This window comes from Cupressus sempervirens, chromosome 7, assembly GCF_028749045.1.
Source record: "Cupressus sempervirens isolate cs-2001-9-10 chromosome 7, ASM2874904v1, whole genome shotgun sequence".
Taxonomy (NCBI): Eukaryota; Viridiplantae; Streptophyta; class Pinopsida; order Cupressales; family Cupressaceae; genus Cupressus; species Cupressus sempervirens.
This window is the reverse complement of record NC_143124.1, coordinates 700,023,489-700,049,178: the sequence shown is the minus strand read 5'-3', so window position 1 is coordinate 700,049,178 and position 25,690 is coordinate 700,023,489.

Genomic DNA, 25,690 nt, shown 5'->3' with positions numbered 1-25,690 from the left:
AGATCTTTCATACCATAATCCAAATTCTAAAGTTCCTTTTAAATATCTAAATATCCTCTTCACTACTACATAATGTGCTTCTCTAGGATCAGCCTAGAATCTTTCAACAATTCAAACTGCATTTGATATATTTGGCCTTGTGTGAGTTAGATATTGCAATCCTCCTATCATGGATCTATACTTCTTCTTCTCAACAATAGGTGTTTCATCCTTTATAAATAATTTTTGTCTAGTTACCATAGGTGTTCCAATAGGTTTTCATGCTTCCAAATCAAACCTTTTCAATAAATCCTTTAGGTACTTAGTCTAAGAAATAAATATTCCTTCTTTATTCTGTACAATCTACAATCTTAGGAAATATTTTATTTCTCCTATCACACTCATCTCAAATTATTTCTTCATCTCTTCTACAACTTCTTACTTTCTTCATCATTTCCTCCAAATATAATGTCATCAACAAATATAACTAGAACAATCAAACCATCATCAATTTCTTTCCAATATAGATTACTATCTGCCATACCTTTGCTATATACAAGCTTTGTCAAATGATTGTCCAACCTCACATACCAAGTTTTGGGTGCTTGGTTCAATCCATACAATGCTTTCCTCAGACTGCATACTATGTCCTTGTCATCTATCAAAGGACATCCTTTAGGCTTCTCAATGTATACCTCTTCTTCAAGTTCTCCATTCAAAAATGCCAACTTGACATCCATCTAATATACTTTGTATTTCTTCTATGTTTCATAGGCTAAGAAAAATCTTACTACTTCTATTCTAATCGCTAGAGCATAAGTCTTTCATAATCTATTCCTTCTTGCTATGAGTAACCTTTACATACCAATCCTACTTTGTTTCTTACAACTTCTCCTTGCTCATTAATTTTGTTCCTAAATATCCATTTAGTTCCTATCACATTCTTACTTGCTGGTCTAGGGACTGATTCCCATGTCTCATTCTTTTTTATCTGATCCAATTCCTCTTTCATATCTTGTTTCCAATAATCATCTTTGCATGCTTCATCTACATTCTTAGGCTCAACTTGAGATATCAAGCATAGTTCTTCATTTATTTTGCTTCTTGTCATCGCACCTTTGTCTTTTCTTCCAATGATATATTCAAATGGGTGATTCTTTATCATGTTCTTTCTTGAAGTAGGAGTTTTTATCTCAACTCTTTGTTGTAGTGAAGGTTTTGAGATTTGTTCCTCCCTTGTATCTCCATTCCACAAATCATTGTTAGTCTCAAGAAATACCCCATCATTACTTGGCTTAGTAAAAATATCATTTTCTAAATTGTAATCAACTATTCTCTCTTGTATTTTGAACATCTCATCAATTCTCACATTTGTGCTTTCCATAATAGTCTTAGTTCTCTAATTATAACATCTATAAGCCTTGTTTTCCAATGAATAACCAAGAAACATACCTTCATCACTTCTACTATCAAACTTACTAATTTCATTATCTCTCTTTATGTAACACTTACTTTCAAATATTCTAAAATACTTAATTGTGAGTGACCAAACCATAGTTCATAAGGTGTCTTGTTTGTGTCTTTCCTAACTTGTACTATGTTCATAGTGTAAACTGTTGTATTCACTTATTCTCTCCAAAATGTCTTGGATAAATCATTTTCTACTAACATAGCTCATGCAACTTCTATAATAGACTTGTTCCTTCTCTCTGCAATGCCCTTTTGTTCAAGAATCTTCAACTTAACTCTTTCTTCTACTTTAGTATCAGATCTCTCTTCTTCAAGTTGATTCCCATTCTACACATCATTGTTAATGATAACTTCCACATTTTCATGGTTAGCCTCTGGATCAACAATAGTTACCAAAGCTACTACTTCCTTTTCCTTAACCAATTTAGGCTCATTATCACAACCATTCAAGAATCTTTTCATACTTACTTTAAATTCTTACATCTTCATTAGAAATCAAACTCTTTGTAGATTTCCTTGTTCTGTTAGGGCATGTAGAAGAAAAATGACCAAACTCTTTACATGTCCAACAAGAAAAAAATGTCATACCTTCTGGCTCTCTCTTTGTAAGAAGATCAATACCTTTCTTTATCTTTATGTCTTCTTTTGATCTAGATCTATCATTGCTTGTACTACTGTTCCATTGTATACAACAAAAGGATTATGGATCTGAAGACTAATATTCTACTCTTTACACAACTTTGATAACTCACCAAGAATTTCCACCACTCAAGTGTCAAAATTTATTCCATTAGATGTAGGACTATCTTCTTTGAACCATGTTCACCATGGATCTCTCAAAATTGTTAAACTTTTTTTTCTCAAACCTGATGCTCTGAGGGCTGGGGGGGGGGGGGGGGGGGTTGAATCAATTATCCAACAATTAAAATATTTATATTCTTCAAAAAAACTTAACCATTCAACCAAAGTAAACAACAACCATAAAAAGATGTACATAGACAATTACACTAGATATGTTGACTAGAGAAACCCTTGATTAGAGGTAAAACCCTAGTGGGAAAAATGCCCACAAGATAATGTACTAATATAAATATTCTTTGTTAGAGGATGGACCCTGTTAGGAGTCTATTACAACATTTAATACAATGAGTTCCTATTAGGAGACTTTGAATCCCTATTTGGAGATTCTAACCCTATTAGAAGTTGTGGTATAATGTATACAAGAATAGCCCACTACCCAAACATACAATTTCAACTCAAAGAAGAGCTCACTACTCAAACAAGTAATTTACTAGTATCTTATTCTTTCCTTTGTCCTTTCCTCTATCCTATCAACTAGATTAATTATTTTCAAACTTTGTATACTAGGCCATAAACCTTGGATCAAAATACAAAACCTTGGATCAGCTAGAAAAACCTTGGCAATGAAGTTTCCTTCGCTTCCATGCTACTCTACTCAACTTTGCATTCCACATTCTCTACTATTTATCATCAATTCATATTGCATTCATTTGATACCATGATAAAGGAAAATTTCCTTCCTTCATACCGAGTCCATAAAATAATTCTCGAAGCCGACTATTAGACCTTCTCAATTAATTATTATATGAATACATTAAGAACATGTTACACTTAGTGATAATTGAATAACTTTGTGTACATAAGAATATTATGATGAGTGAGCTTGGCCACATCATCCTCAACATTTCTTCTCCATGTACTCAACCTCAATCCTCAATATATTAAATCTGCTAAGAGATATAACAAGTTTACTATAACATGCCTCTATAAACTCTATCTCAAAACAAACATCACCAAAACTTACATAAGTTCTTCTAGAATTATCCTTTCTTCTTCTAACATTAATTGAATATACTAGATACTCAAGTATCTCACATAACCTCAGGTAGTTATAATGCTCAACTAGCCATTTGTACCAAATTGATCTTTTCACTATTCTTCTATTAGATACCATACAAAACTACTATGTAGACATAAAACTGTTAGAAATAATAGTCCACCAAGATAACTTGGGGGGAGTGAATAAGTTATCCAATATTAAAAAAATTTATCTTCTTTAAAAAAACTTAACCATTCAACCAAAGTAAACGACAACCATACAAAGATGCACATAAATAATTACACTAGATATGTTGACTAGGGAACCCCTTGATCAGAGGGAAAACCTTGGTAGGAATGATGCCCACAAGATGTACTAATATAAATATTCCTTATTAGGAGAATATTACAACATTTAGCATAATTAGTTCCTATTAGTAAACTTTGAATTCCTATTAGGAGATTCCAACCCTATTAGGAGTTCTATAATGTATGCAAGAAGAGCACACTGCCCAAACATACAATTTCAACTACAAGAAGAGCTCACTACTCAAAAAAATAGTTTACTATTATTTTCTTCCTCCTTGTTCTTTCCTTTGTCTTGTCAACTGGACCAATCATTATTAGACCTTGTAGACTAGTTCACAAACCTTGGATCCAAATATTAAACCTTATATCACTCATCAAAATGTCAGCAATGAAGTTTACTTCACCTCTGCACTACTCTACTCAACTTTGCATTCCACACTTTCTACTACTTTAGAACATTCACAATTAACATATATCCATACCATGATAAAGGAAAACATCCTTCTTTTATACCAAGTCTACAAAACAATTCCTTGAGTGAGTTGTTAGTCCTTCTTCATTAATTATTATCGGACCACATTAAGAACACATTACACTTAGCAATAACACAGATCTTCCACCTTGCAAATTGAATAACTTTCCATACATGAAATATTATGACAAGTGACCTTAGCTACATCATCCTCAACATGTTTTCTCTATTTCCTCAACCTCAATCCTCAAGATATCAAATCTATCAATAGATATAAAAAGTTTATCAGAACATGTCTTTGTAAATTCCATCTCAGAACAAACATCACCAAAACTTACATAACATCGTCTAGACTTATATTTTCTACTTTTGACATTAACTATATATGCTAGATACTCAGAAGTATCTCCCATAACCTTAGGTGGTTACCATGCTCAACTAGTTGTCCATACCAACTTGATCTTTCCATTGTTCTCCTATTAGATACCACATAAGACATCAAACATGCTATGTTGACATCAATGACAAACTCAGTCATGAATGTAACATATCATCATTAAACCAATCTTCCAACAATCTCTCCTTTTTGCATTGATGGCAACATAGATGAAAAACATCTAGTTCCAAGAATACCAACAAAAGACTATCCATCTTCAAATTATCTTCATCAATCATACTCCCCCATTGATACATCTCAGTGTGCTTAGTACCAAATTGTTATTTTTCATACTATGCTTATGTCAAATATCTTCCATGCTACCAAAATCCTCTTCTTAGCATAATTTTTTCTAATGAACCCTTTTTGGGGGTCATTTTTTAATTAATGACTTTCTTTTATTTGTGTCCTTTTTTCCATATTTTCACTTATTTGACAATGGAGAATATATTATATTATCTTCCTATCACTTATAGTCATGAATACTATTTTTGATCTATCTTTATAAACTTGCAAATATTTATAACATCACATAATGTGATGCAAATGCTATATCTAATTTCATTCCCCATTTATATAGGATGATATCACTTATAGAAATATGTTGCTATCTTTGATCTTTAGATATGTTCTTGCAACAATAACTATGATCATGTTTTTCATCTCGTCAATTTTCTCTTGAAACAATAGTGCTCTCTGATCATCACTTTCAAATTATGCAATAGTTTATTTCCAACAAGGCTAATTCTCTATAGACAGATCCATTTGAAGGATGAAAATAACATATCAAGATTTCAAAAAATGATGTTTTATGTAGTGATGATCGATGGCCTTTTTATGTCTTATAGATCAATAGGATAGGTTGCCTCTAAGAGACATGCTCAATGTCTCTTCACAATTGCATCTTAATGCAAATCACCTTGCAATCACTACCATTGTTAATCTAATTTGTGCCTCTTCATAACATAATCCAATTGGGTTTGTACACAAATGATATTGATCAATATAATCTCTGTCTTTATAGCTAGTTGTTGTCATGCTTAACAAATCCCTTGCTTATCAATTATTATTGATGTTTCATGGCTAATCATTCGATTATGACTTAAGTTAATATTTCTTAAGAATATAATCAATAGAAGTTACTATGTTCCAATTGGTCAATGATTTCCCTACTTTGTCAAGATGCTTACAATCCTAATCAATTTCAATTTCTTACATTGATTATGCCTTAGTCAATCTGCCAGTCTATCTATAATCGATAATGTCTTATCCTTATGTATGACTAGTTAGTTGAATGCTTGTTGCCCTTATGTCAAATTCTCATGATTGTTCAGTTGTCCATTGCTAGATGGTTGATCTTATTGCTTACTTGAATCATTGTTTGTTCTTCACATGTAATTTTTAGAGCATTTTCTTATTCACTTGTCCTTTCTATCCATTTTCATAATATTCCATATGGTATCCTTCTCTGTAGCTCATATCCTATATATATATTATAGAGACATGTCTTTTTGTAATATAATAATTATATTATATTGATTATGTAATTATATTAATAAAAACATTATAACATATCATATATTATATTAATAATAATATTAGTAATATCATTATTCTTAATACTATTACATAGTATATTTCCTTTATATATTATTTATAACAATATTTAATTCTCAATTATGTTATAATATCATCCTTGAATATGTCCATTTCATAATATAACCCATGTAGGTACATTATAAAATTATTATTGGTATTTGATATCATTTATAATATAAATATTTATTGGTTATTTAATTTATTTAACTCATTAATATTATAATTACAATATAATATTTTACATTACAATTATGCTATAATCTTATATATTGTTTTATTTTTATATTCTCAAATATATCACTATTATATAATAGATTATAATATATTTTACTTTAATATTATTATTCTTAATTACTAGCATTATATAATATGTTACTTGAATATTCATATATCCTTTTAATTTGGGCTCATGACAAGTCCTCCCTTCCACAAATTGCTTGCCCTCAAGCAATTCCTAATTTCGACTCAACTTATAATCTTAAAATCAATGGCATGTTCCTTGATCATTTTACTTTGGATTATTAAAATAATGATAATGCTAACAAAATTATAAAATATAAATATATACAATGTATAAAAATTAATGCATGAAGACACAAAGTAGACACAAATTATACACATTAATGCAAGAAGACACAAAGCAAGCAGGAAGTAGACATAGGAATGCATGAAAACACAAAGAAAACATGATGAAGATAGATGATGCATGATTGAACAAAGCATACACAATGCAAACACATCATACATTCTTTGTTGATTCTCTATAATTTAGTTTTCACAATGAGGTAGAGTAAAGGGAATGATTTATAAAATATACTTCCCCAATATGCCTTTTGACCATGGATCCTACAAACACAAACAATTATTAGCATATAATAGCTCCAAAGAAAGATGAGTCTTGTGATGATCCCTTTTCTCATTTACATAATTATTTGGAAAATTTATTCATATAGGGCACAAGAATATTTCTCTCTCCTTATTATGATCATCATAAGATGGAAGACTTACAATGCCAAAAGGGTGTGTGAAACAGACTACAAGTAGTTCCCTAGAGGATATCTGTCATGTGCCCAAAATTACTTTGTCTCTCCCTCCACAAATTCCCCACCTTAAGATATCTTAGTGTGGATAAGAAAAGAGTGTTAATCTAATGAACATAATCATTTGGAAGGAATCTTTCTCTCTCCTTATTATGACCATCATAATATGGAAGACTCACAATGCCAAAGGGCACATGAAATAGAATACAAGTAGTTCCCTAGAGGAGACCTGTCATGTGCCTAAAATTACTCTACCTCTCCCTCCACAAACTCCCTACTTTAAGATATCATAATGTGGATGAGAAGATAAGTGTTAATCTAATGAACATAATCATTTGTAAGGAATCTTTCTCTCTCTTTATTATGATCATCATAATATGGAAGACTTACAGTGCTAAAGGGCACGTGAAATAGATTACAAGTGCTTCCTTAGACGAGACCCATCATGTGCCTAAAATTACTTTGCCTCTCCCTCCACAAACTCCCTACCTTAAGATATCATAATGTGGATGAGAAGATGAGTGTTAATCTAATGAACATAATCATTTGGAGGATTTCTTCATATAGGGTATAGGAATCTTTCTCTCTCCCTATTACAATCATCATAAGTTGGAAGACTTATAGTGCTAAAGGGCATGTGAAATAGACTACAAGCGGGTCCCTAGAGGATATTCATCATGTGCCCAAAATTACTCCACCTCTCCCTCCAAAAACTCCCTACCTTAGAGATCTTAATGTGGATGAGAAATAGACTCCTATGTACTATAATTGGAATATGTTCCTAATGTCATCATGATTCCTTAGGAATGTATCTTAACATAGATATATATATTATACATGTATCCACTTAATTTAATATTTATCTAATTTTCATGTTTATATATTCACATCTATATTTGTGTATACATATATATTAAAATTACTTGTACCATGTATTTTACACTTAATGAAATTTTCAATATAATTCAACGAGTCCTTATATGTACCAATTAGTACTTGGTACTTTGCTGATCGATGGGGTCCAACATACGGTGTACTCAGCTTGAATGCTTACATGACTTGGAATACACTTGGTTTTTATAACTTTTTTTTTCCTTCTTAATGTTATCCCTCCATCTTGATCATTATTTAGCCCATGGAATAAGTTTTTTTCACTTAAACTAGATGCACTTCTTAGATATTATTCCAATCACATACTTTATCATACAATTAGATAGCTTTTTCCATCGCTCATCACCATATAAAATCCTCTCTTTCCCCACAATTTGATGAACATTTGGTCACTCTTACTACAACAATGCCAACCTAAACCCTTAAACCTATTGCTCATTATTCTATCTTATTTTCTCAAAAAGTGATCAGCGATCAATTAGGTTTAGGGTTTTTCCCTTCATTGCATTATTTTGTGCTATTTTCCTAGTACCAAGTGCCAAATATGTAGTAATAACACTAGGTACACCTTTTTTAATTGTAGAAATAGCCAAAATCACTACAATCTCAAATTAATATATACATGTTTCAAAAGAAAACTTGAAATTTTGTGGCCAACCATACACAACCTCCTAATTTAGTTCAATACGTAGCAGCCATGGAGATATATCTTTAGGTTTAATATCCTCATTAGGCATTTCACAAAGTCAACATCCTCCTCTATAATAGCACTCATTGGACATAGATCATACCACACTTTAGTAACCTCTATAACATGTCACAAGGTTGTGTACTCTAGAGCACATTGGACATTCTTTGTTTTCTTTTTTGTCTTGTTGACCTCTAGCTTTAGCTACACTAATAATTATTTTCTTTGCCCCATTTATAAATTCTTTCAATCGAGGAAAACCAAGAGTAACATTTTTGGTACTAACACTAGTGTAATGGAGGGTATTTCAATGTCATCTAAGTAGAATGACATTCCTTATCTCCATGCATCGCTTTCTCCCAATATTTGAAGAATGAGATATCCAATAACATTTGCAATTAAATTATTTCTTCAGTACAAATTATTGAATGTTATGGCCTCCAAAACATTAAATTTAACTATTGCCTCAATATTGAACTCATGCCATCCATCTATACCATGTATCTTCCCAAAGTTATTGAATATATCTAGCCCCAAATGATAGTGTACACACTCAATGAAGTATTAACAAAATAATAGCAAAGGCAAGCCCAATTGAACAAGTTTCCAAAGTATTAATGGATGGAAAGGATTTTCTTCTATCATGTAATATCTTAATTTCTGTAAAATTAACATAGACTTGAATTCTACCTTAAGTTCACCCTCAAATTAAAGAACCAAGTTTCCAAGCTACACTTCTCTTTTATTCATAGAATCTCATAGCCTGGCAAGAAAACTAGCTCTGATACCATTTGTAATGAACCCTTTTTGGGGGTCATTCATTTATTTATGAATTTCTTTTATTTGTGTCCTTTTTGCCATATTTTCACTCATTTGACAATGGAGAATATATTATAATATCTTCCTATCAATTATAGTCATGAATGCTATTTCTGATCTATCTTTATAAACTTGCAAATATTTCTAATATCACATAATGCGATGTAAATTCTATATCTAATTTCATTCCCATTTATATAGGATGATATTGCTTATAGCAATATGTTGTTGTCTTTGATCTTTAGATATGTTCTTGCAAAAATAACTATGATGATGTTGTGATCTTGTCAATTTTCTCTTGAAACAATATTTCTCTCTGATCATCACTTTCAAATTATGCAATAGTTTATTTCCAACAAGGCTAATGCTCCATAGACAGATCAATTTGAAGGATGCAAATAAAAGATCAAGGTTTTTGAAAATGGCCTTTTATGGAGTAATGATCTATGTCCTTTTTATATCTTACAGATCAATAGGATAGGTTGCCTCTAAGAGACATGCTCAATGTCTCTTCACAATTCCATCTTAATGCATATCACCTTGCAATTGCTACCATTATTAATCTAATTTGTGCCTTTTCATAAGATAATCCAATTGGGTTTGTACACAAATGATATTGATCAACAAAATCTCTGTCTTTATATCTAGTTGTTGTCATGCTTAACAAATCCCTTGCTTATCAATCATTATCGATGTTCATGGCTAATCATTTGATTATGACTTAAGTCAATATTTCTTAAGAATATAATCAATAGAAGTTAATTTCTTCCAATTGGTCAATGATTGCCCTACTTTGTCAAGATGCTGACAAGCCTAATCAAAGTCAATTTCTTACATTGATTATGCCTTAGTCAATTTGTTAGTCTATCTATAATTAATAATAACTTATCCTTATGTATGATTGGTCAGTCAAATGCTTGCTGGCCTTATTTCAATTTCTCATGATTGCTCAATTGTCCATTGTTGGATGGTTGATCTTATTGATTACTTGAATCATTGTTTGTTCTTCACATGTGATTGTTCTTGGATATGAAGCATTACTTGATCTAGTGATTAGATTGTTGGATATCAATATGAACGTGCTTTTGTAAGCTTTTTGGCTATCTATTATATTAAGTTCATTGATTTTTATTCCATGATGATTATTACATGATTCTCAATTAGGCTCTCTGCTATTCTGTAATGACCCTTTTAGGGCCTTTTCTTATTCGCTTCTCCTTTCTATCCATTTTCATAATTATCCATATATATATATATATATAGCAAGAGAGAGAGAGAGAGAGAGAGAGAGAGAGAGAGAGAGAGAGAGAGAGAGAGAGAGAGAGAGAGAGAGAGAGAGAGAGAGAGAGAGAGAGATGTCTTTTTGTAATATAATTATTATATTGTATTGATTATGTAATTATATTAATAACAATATTAGTGATATCATTATTCTTAATACTATAACATAGTATATTTCCTTTATATATTATTTATAATAATATTTAACTCTCAATTATATTATAATATTACCCTTGAATATGTCCATTTCATAATATAACCCATACAGGTGCATTATAAAATTATTATTGGTATTTGATATCATTTATAATCAAAATATTTATTGGCTATTTAATTTATTTAACTCATTGATATTACAATTACAATATAATATTTTACATTACAATTATCCTATAATCTTATATATTGTTTTATTTTTATATTGTCAAATATATCACTATTATATAATAGATTATAATATATTTTACTTTAATATTATTATTCTTAATTACTATCATTATATAATATGTTATTTGAATATTTATATATCCTTTTAATTTGGGCTCATGACATGTTTTCCTGCAATAATTCTCCCAATTTAGCATAATGTTTTTCATGCTAAACTTCTTCCCCATTGGCATCAATGTCAAAGGTTTCTGGAACCAATAACTCTACATCAAACTTTGTAACAACGGATACTTGTTCAGCTCGAGTGTCAAAAGAAATTGTTCACAACAATATCAACAAGAGTCCTAGATAACTTTGTCCATCACAGATACTCCCCCATATAGGAAGCATCAGCAACTAGTCCAAACAAACAATGGTGCTCAATTACCCTAGACTAATGCACTCTTGCATCTTGTTACTCTGATGTAGGAAGGGGAATAACCCCAATCATACCTTGCAAATACTCAAAAGTCTCTTTGGGAAGAAGCTTAGTGAATATATCTGCAATTTACTCTTTTGTGCTCACATAATCCAATCTAATTTCTTTTTCTACAACTTTTTCTCTTAACATATGATACTTAATAGAAATGTGCTTACTCTTTGAATGCAACACTAGATTCTTATACATATTTATCGTGCTTGTGTTGTCACAATGTATAACAATAGGTTCACTAATTTCTATCCTTATATCCTTCAGCATCTACTTCATCTAGATAACTTGATTACAATTATTTTCTATTGCAACATACTCTACTTCTGTTGAACTTTGAGATGTCTAATCTATAACAACCATACTAAAATCAAAACGATAAAACCATACAATTTTTTTTTTAATTACCATACAATTTCCATAACATTAAACTTTTACAATCAGGTACAAGAGTGAACTTATGATAACATTATTACAATCTAGAATAATTACATCTGAGTATATAATATACTCTGATAACACAATCATCCAAAGTTTATAAATACAATCAAACTGACAACTTATCCATATCAGTTCCAAAGATATTTTATTACTAAACAAATAGAGCTACAATCTTTCCACAATATTAAAATCATATTTTAATCTTCTAAATCCATAGGCCAATCCTATTTCAAACCTGAAAACATAACAAATACAACCAATAACACAAACAGGGCTTAGTCGCATAAACTAAGCTGATGAAACCTCCAATACCTACATGTTAGATTTAGTAACAACATGGTAACTTGTAATCTAAATAATAGATATGCTAGAATTTCAAAACTTATTTATTTTCATTTTCCATAATCATTTTAAAGAAAGTACATAATTTCTTACAAACAAATATGCATAAATAAACTCACACAGAATACGACAAGGTAATGATCCATTAGTTCATGAGTGTCTACATAAGAATCTACGATCTTACATTCATAGGATTCATTATGTCAGATGAAACCATAATGTTTTTATCTTTTTACATGTAACCCCACCCATTAATTTTAAGTATTACCACTTGATTAAATAACTATCATAAACTTTCCCATAAGGATCTAGACTAGTGTTAGAGAACATCCAGCAAAATATTTCTATCACCACAAGTTACTCGCTTTATGACAGCCACCCAATCTAAAGGATCACACTTGCATAATCTGACACACACATAACTCTATTTATACATATCAGAAGAGAACAACATTTTAATTATTCAATTAAGTAATAGAGCTATTTGTTTTGCTTCAATATAACTATTGCTCCAGCAAACATAAATCATCAAATGAAACCAAACTTCCAACTTTCCAATGTAACCACTTGTTAAATTTTCCAAATGAAACCATACGAGAAATTTTTCCAAAAAGCAATCCATATTTCAATATACCTAATGAATCCATGCCCTTTTATTTCCATAAGAAACCACATATCTTAAATCACATAATAATCGTAACTCAACATTTAATCCTATAACAAGAAAATGATATTCAAATTCAGTCCTTCTTCTTTCTAATTCAAAGAAAAGCTTACAAACTGAAAGAATAGAGTATTATGATATAACTCATTTAATTGACAATCATACTCATTTAAATGGTAATCATATTTAAGATAAATTTATATGCATTTCATTAAAACATAATAAATGCTAATACTATCATTATTCACACTATTCAAAATATACTAAAATCTAAAAAATTGAATCAATAGTTCACAATTCAGAAACAAGTGACCACAGTAACCTCATAAATTTATTTATTTGTTTCAATTCTAATCAATACAATCATAAAGAAATACATATATGTTGATACATATATGTTAATACATATAGATACATATATATACTTGGCTATATATATATACTCATTTATACATATAAATAGCAACATATATATATATAGCCTTATAATTTATAATCAAAATTAAAATAGATAATTAATATTCTCCTCAATATAAAAATCTAATAACTTACTATTACCTTAACTAAAATTTTACTATTTAAATGACAACTATTGTCCAAAATCGATATCAAGTTTTCACTATGTAGTTGACTATTATCAAAATCGAAGCCATGAATATTTTCAACCAATTTAATACACCCAAATAATAATTGTGATCACAATTTACAAACCTCCAAAAATGAATACAGCCTAAAATTCTTCATGCTTGAATTCAAAATTCATGATTGAAAATGAGTTATCAACCACAGTGAATAATGCTACAAAGGAATTTAATACAACAACCTTAACCTAAAAGAATACTAGTACGACTCACTGGTTTACCTAAACAAACAACTCCCAAAATTTTGTAAACCCTACTTGGACATTCAATAGGATCTAACCATTAAAACTGATCTAATTTATTAAAAGCCCAAGCTCGAATCTACTTTTATCACAGAGATTTTAGAACCCACATTGTTTTTGAATCATACTACATGCGATAGTTTGGTTTTCCATCACAACTTCTTTCTCAAGCCATAAAATTTTAAAACAATGTCAAACGATAATAGCAACCATTAGATGAAATACTCATCTTTGATACTCAAAGGTTCTTAAATATTAATTTTCATAAACAACGAAATCTGCATATGATACGACTGAGTCAAGATAAACCAAAAACTACGCAATCTCTTTGAGAGTAACCATAAAAACTTTTTCCTAACTATCCTACTCAAAAATTTTGTTTCTTATACATCCTTTACACTTTCCTTATAACCCATTTACAAAGCACAAAAAAAAATACAGAGTGTTTTCATTTGCACACCCGATTTTGGGTTAATACTCAATAAAGCAAAGAACATAACAAATACTGCCTACACTCACAGAGTTTTTTTTTTTTTTTTTTTTTGAATACCCTTTAAAAAACTCTCAGTATTTAACAATCATTTTATGAAAATGAAAACTTAACACTGACAACACATAAAAATGGAAACAAGACAGAGTTAAAGAAAAGCCCCATGCCTGTAAGTGCGAATCAATGCTCACAAGAATCTGCCTAGAGAGCCTTCTGCCACAACTCTCAGACCATGCTTCCAACTTTTTATGCCAATTTCCAAAGACACCAAGAAACTTTCTCAATGGAAAAGATTGAGAAATACAACCATGGAGCAATAGAAGAATGAAAATCATGAAATTATGAGGACTTAAAGAACAGAGGCAAATCAAACACTCCTCCATGATTAACAGTTCCGTCAATTTAGTGCCGAGAAACCCATTCCACAAAAATTTCACATTTACCATTTGGAGATCATCGATACTAGACTGAAATAAAATGCAACCAACACCCATCAAAAATGATAGATTAACCATGCGATAAAATGCTCATAACTACGAGCTTATCCCAATACCCCATTTCCTGAGCACTCTTTGACACTTGTCAAAGATAGTACCTATTTGAAAACTGAGTCATCCTGTCACCTTAAAAACTTTCCAAGAAACTTGTCACCACAAACAGTGCCATACAAAAATGCCAATGCAAGTTGATATGCTTAAGGAAACTTAGGTTATAGCTTAGCATTAGGTAAAATTAGTATATACTAACAATATTCCCAAATTAACATTTAAGAATTTTAGAACATCATTTATATATTGTTGAGTTTAATACTATGTTAATACATTTAATTATAACTTATATACATACAAATACATGCACACTAATATATATATATATATATATATATATATATATATATATATATATATATATATATATATATATATATATATATATATATATATATATATGTATGTATATATATATATATGTATGTATATATATATATATATATATATATATATATATATATATATACTAATGCACATATACTTATATATATATAATGTTATAAATAAATCTATTTTTATATATTTGTATTTTGATACGAGCACAACAAAATTTCCACATTCAGCAAATATTTTAATGCCACCTTAATCATAAACACCATTTCCTTAATGCAGAACTCTTAAATATATATACTTGATTCAGATAATAAAATTCAGATAATAACATAATAAGAATAAAAGCATTAAAACATATTTTATTTACTTGAGAATCAAATCTTTAAAAAAAACATCTGAATTCTCATAGTTTCTGCAAAGTCATTGCTCAAAACAAGTACCAATCAACCAATAAACTAACTAATCTCAGAGCTCGAGGTAAAAATTATAGAACTATCAGGGCCATGACACCCTTCCCCACTAGTTTAGGCTTACTCCTAGAAGCCTAAAAAATAATTGAGGATGTGATGCTTTCATAGTTCCTATATTTTCCCAAGTTGCAGAGGTATCATCATTATGATCCCATAATACCTTTACCTATTCCATCTTGGGACCTCTAAGATTTAGCTCTCTTCGTTGAATGATTTGCACTGGTTCCAACATCAATAGGCCATCCATTACTTGTAATGCATTCTAATTTAGAACATGACTGATATCAGGTATGTATTTCTTAAAATAGACACATGAAAGACATTATGGATTCAAGATAGACTGGGTGGAAAAGCAAGTCTGTAGGCAACTGGTCCAAATGGTTCCAGGATTTCAAATGGTCCTACAAAACATGGAGACAATTTGGAACCTTTACCATACCTACTAGGACTTTTCTAGGGTCTAACCCTGAGAAATACTTTGTCCCCAACCAAAAAATGACGTTCAATGCTATGCAAATCTGCATACTTTTTCTGTCTATCCTATGCTGTAGTAAGGTATTCCCTAATTTGTTTCACTTGTTGTTCCATTTCTTGGAGCATTTCAGGACCTAGGAGAATTTTGTCTTCTAGATTATCCTAGCTCAAGGGTATTCTACATGGTCATCCATACAAAGACTGAAAAGGAGCCATACCTATAGAGCTATGATAACCATTATTATAAGAAAATTCTACTAAATGAAGGAATTCCTCCCATTTGTTTTGTCTATCCATGACCTACATTCTGAGCATGTCTTCCAGAATCTAATTTACACACTCAATTTGTCCATCAATCTCAGGATGATAAGTCAAACTAAAATTCAACTCAGTGCCAAGTTCATGCTACAAAGACCTCCAAAGTGAAGATGTGAAAATTGGATCTCTATCTGATATGATGTTCTTTGGAATTCCATGTAATCTTACTACTTGTTCCATATAAATTCGTGCTACTGATGCAGCATTGTACAAAGATCTTATAGGAATAAAATGTGCAACTTTGGTTAGCTTATCAACTACAACCATGATTGAATCATGTTGTCTAACTGATAATGGAAAACCCACAATGAAATCAATCGAGATGGTATCCCATTTCCATCCTAGCACACTATGAGACTGAAGTAAACCAGCAGGATGTTGATGTTCAACTTTCACCCTTTGACATTCAAGACATCTAGCCACATAGTTTTCTATATCCCTCTTCATTCATGGCCAATAATATTGATGTTTAAGATCAACATTCATTTTCTTAACACCAGGATGGGTGGAATAGGGCACTTTATGAGCTTCTGACATAACCAAATTTTGCAACTCCCCAACTTCAAGCATGTCAATTCTATCTCTAAACATTAATAAATCATCTGTACCGATAGACTATCCTTCATACCTACCTTCCAAACAGCTACAACTTTCAATAACAGATTTGACATCTAAAAACCAAGGATTAGTAATCAAGTTCTGTATTATCTTCTCCTTCAAATTAACTGAGAGAGTTAATGAAGAGAGTTCATGTCATCTTTTGCTAAGAGCATCAACCACTTTATTCTCTTTACCCTGCATATATTTAACTTCAAAATTATATTCACATAAGAATTCCATCCATTTGTGTTGTCGTGCATTCAGATTAGGTTGTGTAAATATATATTGAAGACTTCTATGATCAGTAATTAAATCAAAATGCTACCCAAGGAGAAAATGTCGCCATTTGGTCAATGCATGCATTACTGCAGCAAGTTCTACATCGTGAGTAGGATAATTTAACTCATGATCCTTGAGTTTCCCAGATTCATATGCAATAATCCTACCATCCTACTATAAAATTGCTCCTAATCCATCTAAAGAAGCGTTTGTGCAAACTACAAATTCTTTACAAGGGTTACGTACAACCAACACAGGTGCACTAGTCAAACATTCTTTAAGATGCTGAAATGCTTCTTCACATAATTTAGACCAAAAAAATTTCTTACCCTTTCTCTAAAGTGAAGTAATAGGATGAGCTATTTTTGAGAAATTAGCCACAAATCTTCTATAATAGCTAGGTAGGCCCATAACACTTCTCACTTTAGACACATTTGTAGGTGAAGGCCACTCTACAATTGCTCTAATTTTAGTTGGGTCTATTGCTATTCCATCTCCTATTATAATGTGTCAAAGATAACTTATTTCTATCTTGAAAAATTCACACTTTTCAGGATTAGCATACAGCTTATTCTTTTGAAGACATTCAAAAACTTGTCTTAGATGTTGTTCATGCTCCTCCAAGGAGTTAGAATAAACCAGTATGTCATCCAAAAAGACAACTACAAATTTATCTAGGAAAGTTCTAAAAACTCCCTGCATCAGATTCATAAAAATTGATGGCGAGTTTGTTAAACCAAAAGGTACAACAGTGAATTCATAATGCCCATACCTAGTACGAAAAGTTTTTTTATGAATATCAGCTTCTTGGATTCTAAGCTGATGGTACCTAGATTTAAGATCAATTTTAGAAAACACTTTAGCACCTTTAACTTGATCAAATAAATCATCAATGCTAGGCAACAGATACCTATTCTTGATAGTAACTTTATTTAACTGACGGTAATCAATACATAGTCTAAGTGATCCATCTTTCTTTTTAAAAAAGATTAGAGGTGCACCCCAGGGAGAGACACTTGGTCTAACTAGTCCCTTATCAAGAATTTCTTCAAGTTGGACCTTAAGTTCTACCAATTCTTGTGATGTCATGCGATAAGGAGTTTTAGAAATAGGTTCAATTCCAGGCATAAGATCAATCCTAGAATCTATTTCTCTCTTGGGTGGAATACCTGGAATCTTTGTTACAAAGACATCTAAAAATTCCTTCAGCAAAGGATGATCTAAATTGATTGGTTCAACCAAGGTTTCAGTAAAATCATTTACAGAAATAGAATGCAATTTAAAACCTTTCTGCAAATAGTTTTGGAGTTGTTTGGAGGATATGGTTCTAATAGAAATGAGCCTCTTAACCCCTACTATGAATTTATTAACTCCATGATCATCAATGTATCTAATCACATTTTCTTTGCAATCAATAACAACCTAATGCTGATCCAACCAATCCATTCCTAAAATAATGCCGTAGGTTCCTAAGGGAATAACTTTGAGGTTTACTATAGTAGTAAATGCCTTAAGTTGTAATTTACAATCTACAACCATCAACCCAATTTCTACCTTAGACCTAGAAGCTAACTCGACTTGCCATATGAACTTAGCCTTTCTCAATGGAATATGACAATGATTAGCCAAATTGGAAAAAATGAAAGAATCAGTGGCACCTGAATCAAACAAAATGGAAATTTTCATACCTTGAAAATTACATTTGGTTTCAATCACTGTGTTCATATGTTCTACTTGATTATGGTCCACAGTAGCAAATATGCAGTGGTTCCTTCCTGAATCACCAACAATAGCCTCAAAACCTAATGCTTTTGACCTATCCTGATTATTGCCTCAAAGAGGACAATTCCATTGCAAATGACCCAACTACCCACAATACCAACATTCTACTCCTCTTTTGGTATTCTTATCCTATGAGGAATTTTCTTGTGGTGGTGCATAACTCTACTTCACACTTTCAATAGGCTTAAAAGATTTATGTACATCAGGGACCTTAAAACTCTTGTTTGATTTGGCAAATTTATTAAATTTCCTCTTCTGAGATTTACTTACAAAGCTACTAAGTACTGCCTTAGAATCATCCTTGCAAGGTTTCTAACTCTTATCACTACTAAAAATAGGTGGATTAACATCATTTTTGGTTAAAAACCCAGATTTCATCTCAGTAAGCTTAGCCTGATCAGCTACTTCCTTAATAGTTTTAGGTTTGAAAGTTCTCACTTCCTCACCAATCCTAGGATTTAAACCCTTGATAAAATGCTACACCAAAGGTTTATCTCCTTCATTCCAACTAGAATACTTCTTTAACTAAAAGAATTTTCTTTCATACATTTCCACTGTGGAATTTCCTTGTGATATGTTGAAGAATTCCTCAGACCTGGTTTGCTACCAAAACTCAGACATGAATCTTTCTCGGAATCTCTCTAAGAATAATTCCCAAGTGACTTGAGAAATATGAAGTCCAAGGTGTTCCAATTCCATTTCCCACCAAATGGATGCAAAAGACCTCAACTGCATTGCAGTCCAATGAACTTTCACATTAGTGTGATAATCATGTAGAATAAAACATCTATCAATGTTTAGAAGCCATGCTTCTACTTCATTACTAGCTTTTGTTCCATAAAAATATGGTCCTTTAAGCTTAGATAGGTCTTTTAGCTGAGTCCTTATAATATGATTCTCTACTATAGCCAGATTAGCATAGGGAACCTGAAGATTTTGAGCATTTGCTCCCCCACCAGGAACATTATTCCTAGCTTCAATCCCATCCAAATGTTCAAGAATTTGCTGAAGAATTTCAGCTTGAATTCCCTCTTGTTCTTCAACATGAGGAATTTTATCATCCAACATTTCTTGACGAGCCTGACCTCTACTCTAGCCATGACCGCAGCCTCTACACCCTCCTCTACCTCTGCCTGCATTGGCATCAACATTAGGGATAACTCATCCCTGTGATCCTCGAGTAACAGGAGGCATCCTAGAGTTCCTATAAGAAAGATTTAATTAAAATCTTCCTAGGGAGCAAAAAGAAATCTTAATTTAAAACATTGAGTCCCAAGTGTTTCAACCTTGGGCTCTGATACAATCCTACTTCTTGCTTAACCAAGAAACCAATCTTCCTCCAAGAAATAAGGATCCTCTACTAGTGCTCTTTCTATCATACACACTACCTGCCCAATCTACATCAGTATAAGCACTTAGAGTAAAATCATTATATCTTTCATACCATAATCCAAATTTTGAAGTTCCTTTTAGATATCTAAATATCCTTTTCATTATTGCATAGTGTGCTCCTCTAGGATCAGCCAGGAATCTTTCAACAATTCCAATTACATTTTCTATATATGGTCTTGTGTGAGTCAGATATTACAATCCTCCAATTGTAGATATGTACTTCTTCTACTCAATAGTAGGTGTCTCATTCTTTGTAGATAACTTGTGTCTAGTTACCATAGGTGTTCCAATAGGTTTACATGTTTCCAAACCAAACCTTTTTAGTAAATCCTTTAAGTACTTAGTCTAAGAAATAAAGATTCCTTCTTTATTTTGTACTATATATAGTCCTAAGAAATATTTGACTTCTCCTATCATACTCATTTCCAATTCTTTCTTCATTTCTTCTAAAAGCTTCTTGCTTTCTTCATCATTACCTCCAAATATAATGTCATCAACAAATATTACCAAAATCATCAAACCATCATCAATTTCTTTCCAATATATGTTGCTATTTGCCATACCTTTTCTATATTTGAGCTTTTTCAAATGCTTGTCTAACTTTGCATACTAGGTCTTGAGTGCTTACTTCAATCTATATAATGCTTTCCTCAATCTACATACTATGTCCTTGTCATCTGTCAAAGGATATCCTTCAGGTTGCTAAATGTATACCTCTTCTTCAAGTTCTCCATTCAAAAATGTTGACTTGACATCCATCTAATATACTTTGAATTTCTTCTGTGTTGCATAGGCTAAAAATAGTCTTACTACTTCTATTCTAGCCACTTGAGCATAAGTCTTCTCATAATATATTCCCTCTCATTGTGAGTAACCTTTACATACCAATCTTCTTTTGTTTCTTACAACTTCTCCTTTCTCATTCTTTTTGTTCCCGAGTACCCATTTGGTTCTTATAACATTCTTTTCTACTAGTCTAGGGACCAATTCCAATGTTTCATTCTTTTCTATCAGATCTAATTCCTCTTTCATAGCTTATTTCCAATAATCATCTTTGTGTGCTTCATTTGCATTCTTTGGTTCAACTTTAGATATCAAGCATAGTTCTTCATTCACTCTGCTTCTTGTCATCACACCTTTATCTTTTCTTTTGATGATCTATTTAGATGGGTGATTCTTTCTCATGTTCTTTCCTAAAGTGGGAGTTTCTATCTCAACTCTTGGTTCTACTAAAGGTTCGAGCTTTGTTCCTTCCTTGGCTCTCCTTCATTCTACAAATCATTGTTAGTCTCAAGAAATATCTCATCATTCCTTGGCTTAGTAATAACATCATTATTTGAATTGTAACCAACTATTCTCTCTTATATTTTGAACTTCTCATCAATTCTCATATTTGCACTTTCCATAATAGTCTTAGTTCTCTAATTATAACATCTATAAGCCTTTCTTTTCAATGAATAACCAAGAAACATACCTTCATCACTTTTAGCATCAAACTTACCAATATCATCATCTCTTTTTATGTAACACTTCCAAATATTCTAAAATACTTAATTGTAGGTGAGTGACTAAACCATAGTTCATAAGGTGTCTTGTTTGTGTCCTTCCTAACTTGCACTCTAATCATATTGTAGACTATTGTATTCATAAATTCTCTTCAAAATGTCTTCGATACATCATTCTCTGCTAACATAGCTCTTGCAACTTCTATAACAAACTTGTTCCTACTCTCTACAATGTCATTCTGTTCAGGGGTTCTCAGAGGTAATAGTTGTCTTTTAATTGCATTTTCTTTACAAAATAGGTTAAACTCATTTGAAGTAAATTCTCCTCCTCTATCTGATCTTAAACATTTAATCTTCATACTAGATTCATTCTCAACTCTATTCTTGAAGATCTTAAACTTGTCAAATGCTTCAAATTTTTCTTTAATAAATGCAACCCACATCATTCTAGAAAAATCATCAACTAGAATCATAAAATACCTTTCACCATAGAATGGTCTTTGTTAAGCTACTGAGATATGTGTGTACAATCTCTAACTTTGCTATAGTGGTAAACTTTTTGTTAGGAGAAGTTCTATTATGTTTTTCCAAAATACACTCCTTGCAAATCATGTTAGTAGGCTTTACAATATTTGGAAAATCTCCAACAGAAAACATTCTACTTTTACTCACAATACTATCAAATTTTATATGATAGAATCTCTTATGCCATAACCAACAATCATATATCTTTGCAACCAAACATGTCCTTTCAGTAGGATTCAATTAAAATACATTACCTCTAGATTAGGTTCCTATTCCAATTACCTTTCCTTCTTTATCTGTGATCATGCATGTCTTTTCTATGAATTGCAACTAATAACCTTTGTCTACTAGTTGTCCAACACTCAAGAGATTGTGCTTTAAACTATTAACAAAGTATACATCCTCAATATTAGTTTTACCATGAAGAGTTATAGATCCAATACCTTTTACTTGACATGTTGCATTGTTTCCAACCCTAACAATTCCTTCATCCTAACTTTTGAAGTCAACAAACTTGTTCATGTCACTAGTCATACGATGTGAACAACCATTGTTAATTATCCAGTTAGATTTATTATCAACATGTGATACTAAAGCTACCTTCTATAGAGTTTCTTCTTTAATTGCCACAAATCCAATTTCATCATCACTAGCACCTAAAGCTTGTTCATCAGAATCATAATCTTCATTTGCATAAACAATCTCTATCTTTTCTAGGCTTATGATTTCCCTTATACTTTCTCTCCCTATTAGGAAACTTAGATGCATAATGACCATATTCATCACAAGTCCAAAATTTGAAGGTTTTCTTACCTCCTTTTTCTCTTCTTACTAGAAGGGCTACTATTTCATCATTATTTTTGTCTCCTTTAGATATGCTACTACTAGAAAAATATCCTTTAGCACTTGTGCTCCTTGATAAGTTAAGTCAAATACTTAAGGAACTAAAAGTTATCTCTCTTTTGGTCAAATTCCCTAGACTGTCTAAGTTCATTCTCAACTGCTTCAAGTCTTCCAAGAAATGTGTCCTTTGTGAAATCTTTGGTACATGATACCAACAACTATATCATCTGACCTGCTAACCTGAATTGTGGTGTTAGAGTCTTCAATATATTCCATATAAATTCACCATCTTTGGTTCCTCCTTATGCTTTAATACAAGCAATAACTTCTGATATCTTGCCTACATATGTTCTTACAAATTCATCTTCCATCATCTTAGCATCTTGAAACACACAAATCCAATTTTCTAGCCTCAATTTCTTAGAGTGTTCATCACCTTCAAAACTATTTTCCAAAACTTTCCAAATCAAATGTAAAGTAGCAAGTGATTTTACCTGATTGCACTCAATTTTAGGAAGTGCGGTCAATAATGCTTCTCTATCTCTCATGTCACACATGAAAAGATCTCTTTCTACCTTGATGAAAGTTTCAAAATCCTTTTCTTCAATGATTACTTTTTTGATTTTGTCAAGATCCAATATCATGGACCCATACATAACAAATGCATATTCATCTTTTCCTTCCATCTGTCATAGTTTATTTCATCAAACTTTAGACTATCTTTCTTGAACATGTTTTCCATGGATCTCCCAAAGCTATTATAATTTTCTTCAAGGACATGATGCTCTAATACCAACTATTAGAAACAATAGTCCACAAAAATAATTGAGAGGGGGGAGGGGGTGAAACAGTTATCCAATAGTTAAAACATTTATCTTCTTTAAAAAAACTTAACCATTCAACCAAAGTAAGAAAAAACCATACAATGATGCACATAGACAATTACACCAGATATGTTGACTAGGGAAACCCTTGATTAGAGGGAAATCCCTAGTGGGAATGATGCCAACAAGATTATGTACTAATATAAATATTCCTTGTTAGAGGATGGACCCTATTAGGAGTCTATTACAACATTTAGTAAAATGAGTCCCTATTAGGAAACTTTGAATTGCTATTAGGAGATTCCAACTTTATTGGGAGTTGTGGTAAAATGTATGCAAGAAGGGCCCACTACCCAAACATGCAATTTCAACTACAAGAAGAGCTCACTGCTCAAATAAATAGTTTACTATTATTTTCTTCTTTCCTTGTTCTTTCCTCTATCCTATCAACTAGACCAATCACTGTTATACCTTGTAGACTAGTTCACAAGCCTCAGATCCAAATATCAAACCTTGGATCACTCATCAAAACCTTGGCAATGGAGTTTCCTTCACTTTTGTACTACTTTTCTCAACTTTGCATTCTGCACTCTCTACTATTTTTAGAACATTCACAATTCACATATATCCATACCATGATAAAGGAAAATATCTTTCCTTTATACCAAGTCCATAAAAAAATTTCTTGAATTAGTTGTTTTTGATTTGGAAAATAGGTTTTACAGGGATCCTGAAACCCAAAGTTTTACAGCATTAAACAACTTAAAACATAAAAGTCAGAAAAAACAAAAACAGCCTCAAAAGGCCAGAAACACAAAGGCCCGAAGCCAGGGAAACAAAGGCCATGAACAGAGCTTGGCGGGCAGACTAGTGTCCCTTCTTCTCCATTGCATGCAGGATTTTTGTAGCGTCACTTTCCTTCTGGATGGCCTCTTCCTCCTGGATCGTGGGGGGGAAATGCATCTGGTCCCCCTAGCTTTCTTGGATTCTAGTCTCTTTCTGAGGATCCTCCCAGTTGGTTCCATGCTCTGTACTTTGCTCCACGTTCCCCACAAGATCGGCATTGGTCAAATAGTCTCCCAGATTAACAATGTTTTCATTCAAGGTATGGAGGGTATCCACAATCTATTTAGTCACAACCTGGTGGACAGAATCTAGCCTTTGGACCTTCTCCTCAAGTTGGGTGATTCTTGAATTAGTTGTTAGTCCTTCTTAATTAATTATTATAGGACCACATTAAGAACATGTTACACTTAGTGATAACACAAGTCTTTCATCTTGCAACTTGAATAACT